The 6,206-nt window shown below is 36.6% G+C and overlaps 1 pseudogene; it reads left to right on the top strand.

Annotated features, from left to right (window-relative positions):
* The first annotated feature begins 1,665 nt into the window (after positions 1 to 1,665).
* Positions 1,666 to 2,187, top strand: LOC125391902 (large ribosomal subunit protein eL37-like; annotated as a pseudogene).
* Positions 2,188 to 6,206: the final 4,019 nt, after the last annotated feature.

The following is a 6,206-nucleotide window of genomic DNA, read 5'->3' as shown; positions in this document are numbered from 1 at the left end:
TCAAGAAAAAATTAAAAATAAAAGGAATAGAGTTTAAAATCAAGCCATGTAAAGATGGAAAATACACAGAGATTCTGGATACTGTATCTTATTGTGTTATCTTTGAATGGTATAACTGCTGAGGAAGGAGCAACAACTGATAAAAGTCATTTGATTATAAATGCTACTGGATGTTCAAGTCTTAAAAAAAAAGAAAATCTTCATATTGTTGATAGTGATATGTCTCAAAGCAGGTTGCTTGCTTGGCATGCACAAGATCACTAAACTGTATTTCTAGAAGTGCAAGAAATATATGTCAAAATACATAATAAATCTATGATAGAAAAATTTTAAAGTTCATATAAAAAGAAAAAGTTTTGAGACAGGGTCTCATTATGGACCTTTTAGAGGCTTGGAACTTGCTATGTAGCCTTAAATTCATAGAGATTCATCTGCCTCTGCCTCCCAAGTGTTGGGATTAAAGGTATGCACCACCATAACAAACAAAAAGAAAAATTAAAATATTTGAACTGTAGTTTCACTGAGTAGACAGAATTACTAAGATTACTTGCTATCATTTTACATGATTTTATGCCTTTTATTCTTCTTGCATATGTAAAGCTGTATTATTCGGTACAATTTCATGCCACCTTTTGGTGACTATATTTTAAATTTCATTGTGTAATTGTGTCATGAATACATGAACTATCCAGGAAAACATTTCCATTGTTTTTTCATAAACAATGCCACAATGAACATCTTTGTACATATATTTATTAGGTCTTATTGTCAGAAATAAAGTAGGTGGGTCAAGGTAAAAAAAATAAGTGCTATTGGATTAATCCAACATATGTATTTTGAAAATGCCTTGACTTCAAAATTTAAGTCAAACAATATGTTAATCTGGAGAAGAGGTTTTGTTTTTGTTTCCACAGGAAGTGAGAGGCTGTGAATTCATTCTGAATTAAGAAAAATAAGGCTTGATCAAAGAAGACCCCCCTGAGACATCTCTGGTAGGAGCAGATGGCCCAGATGTCTTCATTCTATATCCAGAACTGCCTCAAGACTGCTGACTGAGATAATCAAGTCTTGCAGAATTTTCCAGTCAGAACTTGACCATAATCTTAAATTTTCTTTAAGTCCCCATAAGATTATCAGTGTCCCCAATCAGCAGGAAGTATCCTGGAAAACTACGCCTGCATTCCCCAAAAATGGATTATGGATATTTATCTTTGTTTAAAGTGTTGCTTACAAAATGTTATGGATAATGGTCTGGATGAAAAACTAAACAAAGGATATCAGATTCAGAGTTTTTGTTTTAAAACAAGGTGGGGAGTGCTGTGGGACAATGGCCTTTTATCCTGTCACTTGTATTATTTTAATAAAACACAGATTGGTCAGTAGCCAGATAGGAAGTATAGGCAGGGTGACCAGGGAGGAAGTAGAGGTGGGGCAATGAGAACAGGAGAATTCTGGGAAGACGAAAGAGTCAGTCTGCATTCATCACCGGGACACAGAAGAAGCAAGAGGAGAATGCCTTACTGATAAAGGTACCAAGCCATGGCTAACATAGACAAGAATAATGGGCTAGTTTAAGAAATAAGAATTAGTTAATAAGAAGCTTGGGCTAATAGGCCAATCAGTTTATAATTAATGTGGACCTCTGTGTGTTTTCTTTGGGACTGAATGGCTGTGGGACCAGACAGGACGGAAAACTCAGTCAATAACAGTCGTTACTATCTGCATTTCTATCAGAACTCAGGTCTTCCGGACTCTCATGAGAATTGTTCATTAAAATCCATTTTCAGCTCTTCTGGTCTCTTTGGCCTCAGCGGCAGAAGCTTCGGAAAGCGTCGCAACAAGACGCACACGTTGTGGTGCCGCTGCTGTGGCTCTAAGGCCTATCACCTTCAGAAGTCTACCTGTGGCAAATGTGGCTACCCTGCCAAGTGCTAGAGAAAGTATAACTGGAGTGTCAAGGCTAAGAGACGAAACACTACTGGAACCGGGCGGATGAGACACCTAAAAATTGTCTACAGAAGATTCAGGCATGGATTCCGTGAAGGGACAACCCCTAAGCCCAAGAGGGCAGCTGTTACAGCATCCAGTTCATCTTGAGGATTTCAATCTGCCACAAAATAAATGTTCTGGTTTCCAAAACGAAAAAAAAAAAAAACAAAAAAAAAATAAAATCCATTTTCAGCATTCTTGGGTTCCTATAGCTTACAGCTAAAAATTCTTCCTGTGCTGGTTCGTTTTATATCAAGTTTACACAAGCTATAGCCATCTGAGAGGAGGAAACCCCAGTTGAGAAGATGCCTCAATAAAACTGGGCTGTAGGCAAGTCTGTAGAGCGTTTTTTAAATTAGTGATTGATGGGGGAGGGACCAGACCATGGTGTGTGGTGCCATCCTGGCCTGGTGGTCCTGGATTCTATAAGAAAACAGGCTGAGCAGGCCATTAGGAGCGAGCCAGTAAGCACCAGTGCTCCAAGGCCTCTGCATCAGCTTCTGCCTCCAGGTTCCTGCTCTGCCTGAGTTCCTGGCCTGACTTCCTTCAATGATGAACAGTGACATGGAAGCATGAGTGAAATCTTTTCCTCCCCAAGATGCTTTTAGTCATGGAGTTTCATCATAACAATAGTAATCTTAACTAGGATACTTTCTAAATACCAGTTCTAGAATCTCTAAGGATCACATGATAGGTCTCTCTGACATTCTTATTTTTTTTTTATTTTTTGTTTTTGCAACGGTTACTTTTATTATCTGTGACAAAAATACCCTAACCACAGTGTCAACCTTCTTATTGCTACAATCCTTTAATACAGTTCCTCATGTTGTGGTGACCCCCAACCATAAAATTATTTTCCTTGCTACTTCATAACTATAATTTTGCTACTGTTATGGATCATACTGTAAATATCTATATTTTCTGGTGGTCTTAGGTGACCCCAATACCATAGGTTGAGAACCACTGTCCTAACAGAAAAGAGTTAAATCTCTCTCTCTCTCTCTCTCTCTCTCTCTCTCTCTCTCTCTCTCTCACACACACACACACACACACACACACACACACACACACACACACCCATGGAGATACACTGCCATGTGGGGGAAGGATTGCTGCTGAGATGGCATTGTGTCCATAGTGGTAGGAGAATGAGGTAGACTCCTTAGATCTTAACAGATTGAGAAAGCAGAGAGCTAGACCAGAAGCAGAAGAAGGCTCCAACCTCCAACGCCTGATTCTGGTGATCTGCATTCTCAGTTAGCCTCAGATCTCAAAGCCTCTACAACCTTCCCAAGCAGTGCTCCATGTAGGGATTACATGTTGAGACACAAGTCTGTGGGAGACATTTAACTTTTAAACCATGATATTAAACCACCTGGAAAATCATGCCAAATGATTTAACATTTGGTATTCTTTTTAAAATTCTAACTTTCTTAGAGCACACAATAATAAATAATCAGTTTTACATCTTGATAAATTCAGGCACCATGCTTGCATAGTTCAGCCATTCAGATATGCAACCAAAGCATGTACAATTTAATATTTACTTGAATGAAAGAGCTATTTAGAAATATTGGATTTAATGATCTCATTCAAAGAGGGATTCACTCAACACTTTTTGCTATCCTAAGGCATCACCCTGGGGACTTCCTGGATTCTAAAGTTAGTTTCTAAGCTCTGAAGCCCCAAGAAAAGAAGTACAATCAAGAAATTTAAATTACATGCTATTGTTTAACTTTTAAAAGTAAGAATTTTTAGAAAGAAGAGGAATAAATGTACTAAGAAACAGTGGCCCTCAATCTTCAGAGTGCTATGACCCTTTAATCCAGTTTGTCACTTTGGGGTGACCCCCAACTATAAAATTATCTAGTTGCTACTTCCTAACTATAGTTTTATTATTGCTATGACTCATAATGTAAATACCTGATATGCAGGATATGTGATATGTGATCCTTGTGGGGGTCATGTAGGTTGAACACTACTGGTTAGAAGTCATGCATAGGAAATATAGTCATGATTCATTTGACAAACAGTGCAATTGGAGTTTTGATTGAGAAAATGAAGACCATGACAAATGACTCTGAACGCAGATGTGCTATTAGGTTGGGTAAGAATTTCCAAAGAGCAAGAATGGAATTCCCATGGGGTATGAGAGTTATAAGTTGATTTGCCAAAAAGTAAATGGAAAATTTCCCTCTATATTTTTCTCTATCAAGATCTAGGTTCCTCACTCCCAATTTCAGTTTTAATTAAGATTTTTTTCCCCAGCTGGAGATTAGAGTATTCAAATACAGAGGACTAAAAAGGAAGACAACGACTCTGAGGTATTTTGATTTCATTGTTAAGTGAAATCTACAAAAGTGAACTTTTGGTCCTCTATGACTCTTTGTAGAGAACAATATGAGAATGTGTTCCCTTTGAATGGCTTACACCCTTTGACCTAACCCAAACTCTTAGTAATATTTATTCTCCTGAATAATTTGGAGAGTCATGTGAAATGTTAACCTGTGAAAATATTTCGTGCTATATGCTGCTATTGCCACACGCGGTTTCATAAAATTTCTAAGGAAGGTCTATGCACGTCTTCAGTCCATGTCTTAAGAGTCAATGACTAACAGTGTCTAGTGAACATATACCAAAGCGTTAGTCACTGCTTTCTAAAACTAGCTAGCATGCATTCTGAAACCCATGTGAAGCATCAGAGGCTTGTTTAAGTTTACCACAGAGGCAGTACTTTCAAAGCTTCTATAAGGTCAATGCTACATCATGACATTTAATTTTAATGGCAGAGAAACTAAATGGCATGATTTCAGGCACAACATACAGCTAGTCATTTGTGAAATGTCAAACTATGATTTCCTCTAAATTGAAGCATATCAAACATGATTTAAGGATGTTATTGGCTGTCTACATTATAAACTTTCAGGACAAGCCCCATTAAAAAAGTGATTTATATATTTATTTTAAAGGCATCCTTCAAACACATTCATATTCACCAATTTAAATAAGCATACCTTATACAAATAGGGACATCTTGCAGTTATTAATATGACCCAATTCTTACAGTTATTCCCAGATCTAAATATTTAATCTCTTCATATAGAATGAAATCTTCTTTACACTATGCTATTTTCCCTAATCTTGTGCCCAAGGTGACATACAATTTAGAATGCTCACTGATATATAACTGGAGATAGACTTTAAATGCAAAAACATTGAATTCTATTCATTCATTGTTAAAAAAAATCAGGTTTCTTAAAATATGATTTAGAAAAATTCACAATTGTTATGTTGGCAATAATTTGCTTTATCTATTCAGATTATATATATATGAAAACCATGCCTGGGCTGGAGAGATGGTTCAGTGGTTAACAGCACTGTCTGCTCTTCCAAAGGTTCTGAGTTCAATTCCCAGCAACCAAATGGTGGCTCACAACCATCTGTAATGAGATCTGGTGCCCTCTTCTGGCCTTCAGGCAGAGTACTGAAAATACTGTATACATAATAAATAAATAAATCTAAAAAAAAAAGAAAGAAAACCATGCCTGTCATTCTAAAACATTGACACTAATGGCAAATAAAACTCATGTAATCAGCATTCATTTAACACCCTAAGTCCTTTCCTTTACTTATTTTCTCATTTGTTCAATATTTAAAATTTAAAAATACGGCTTAAGAGATGACTCAGCCATTAAAGTCTAGACTTACAACCAGAAATATAAAATTTAAAAATAAATAGCAAAATGAATGCTTCATTTTTTTATTCATCTTATACTTTTCTTTCTGAAGTTTTCATTATCAAAGAAATACTGAATGTCTCTTAACCAGGACCAAAGGACCAAGCAAGTATAGAAGACATCACAGCATCCAGAAGAGACAACCTAAAATAGTTGGCCCTTTGTCACCTAAGTGTGGTCAACATAGTCCTCCTACTTTCCCTTCCTGAGGAAATTCTGACAGAAGAAAGGGCAGCTAAATTAGGACTGAAAAGTATTTCTGAATTTCACCCACTTATTCTAAAGCATCATTGTCTTATATTCTATGGGCATCAAAGGATCTGTCTGTAAGCAACTCTCACTCTTACCTGAAGGCCAAAATCCACTTAGAAAGACAGCAATTCCAATAAATGCAATAGCACCTTCATTTTAGTAACTTATAAAGGAAGAAGATAACTTGATTTGGTTAAAACATTCTTTCATCCTACAGAAAACAATCTA

This window comes from Myodes glareolus, chromosome 5 (genome assembly GCF_982192425.1).
Source record: "Myodes glareolus chromosome 5, mMyoGla1.1, whole genome shotgun sequence".
Lineage (NCBI taxonomy): Eukaryota > Metazoa > Chordata > Mammalia > Rodentia > Cricetidae > Myodes > Myodes glareolus.
Note: the sequence above shows the minus strand (reverse complement) of the source record. Positions and strands in the feature narration are given on the sequence as shown.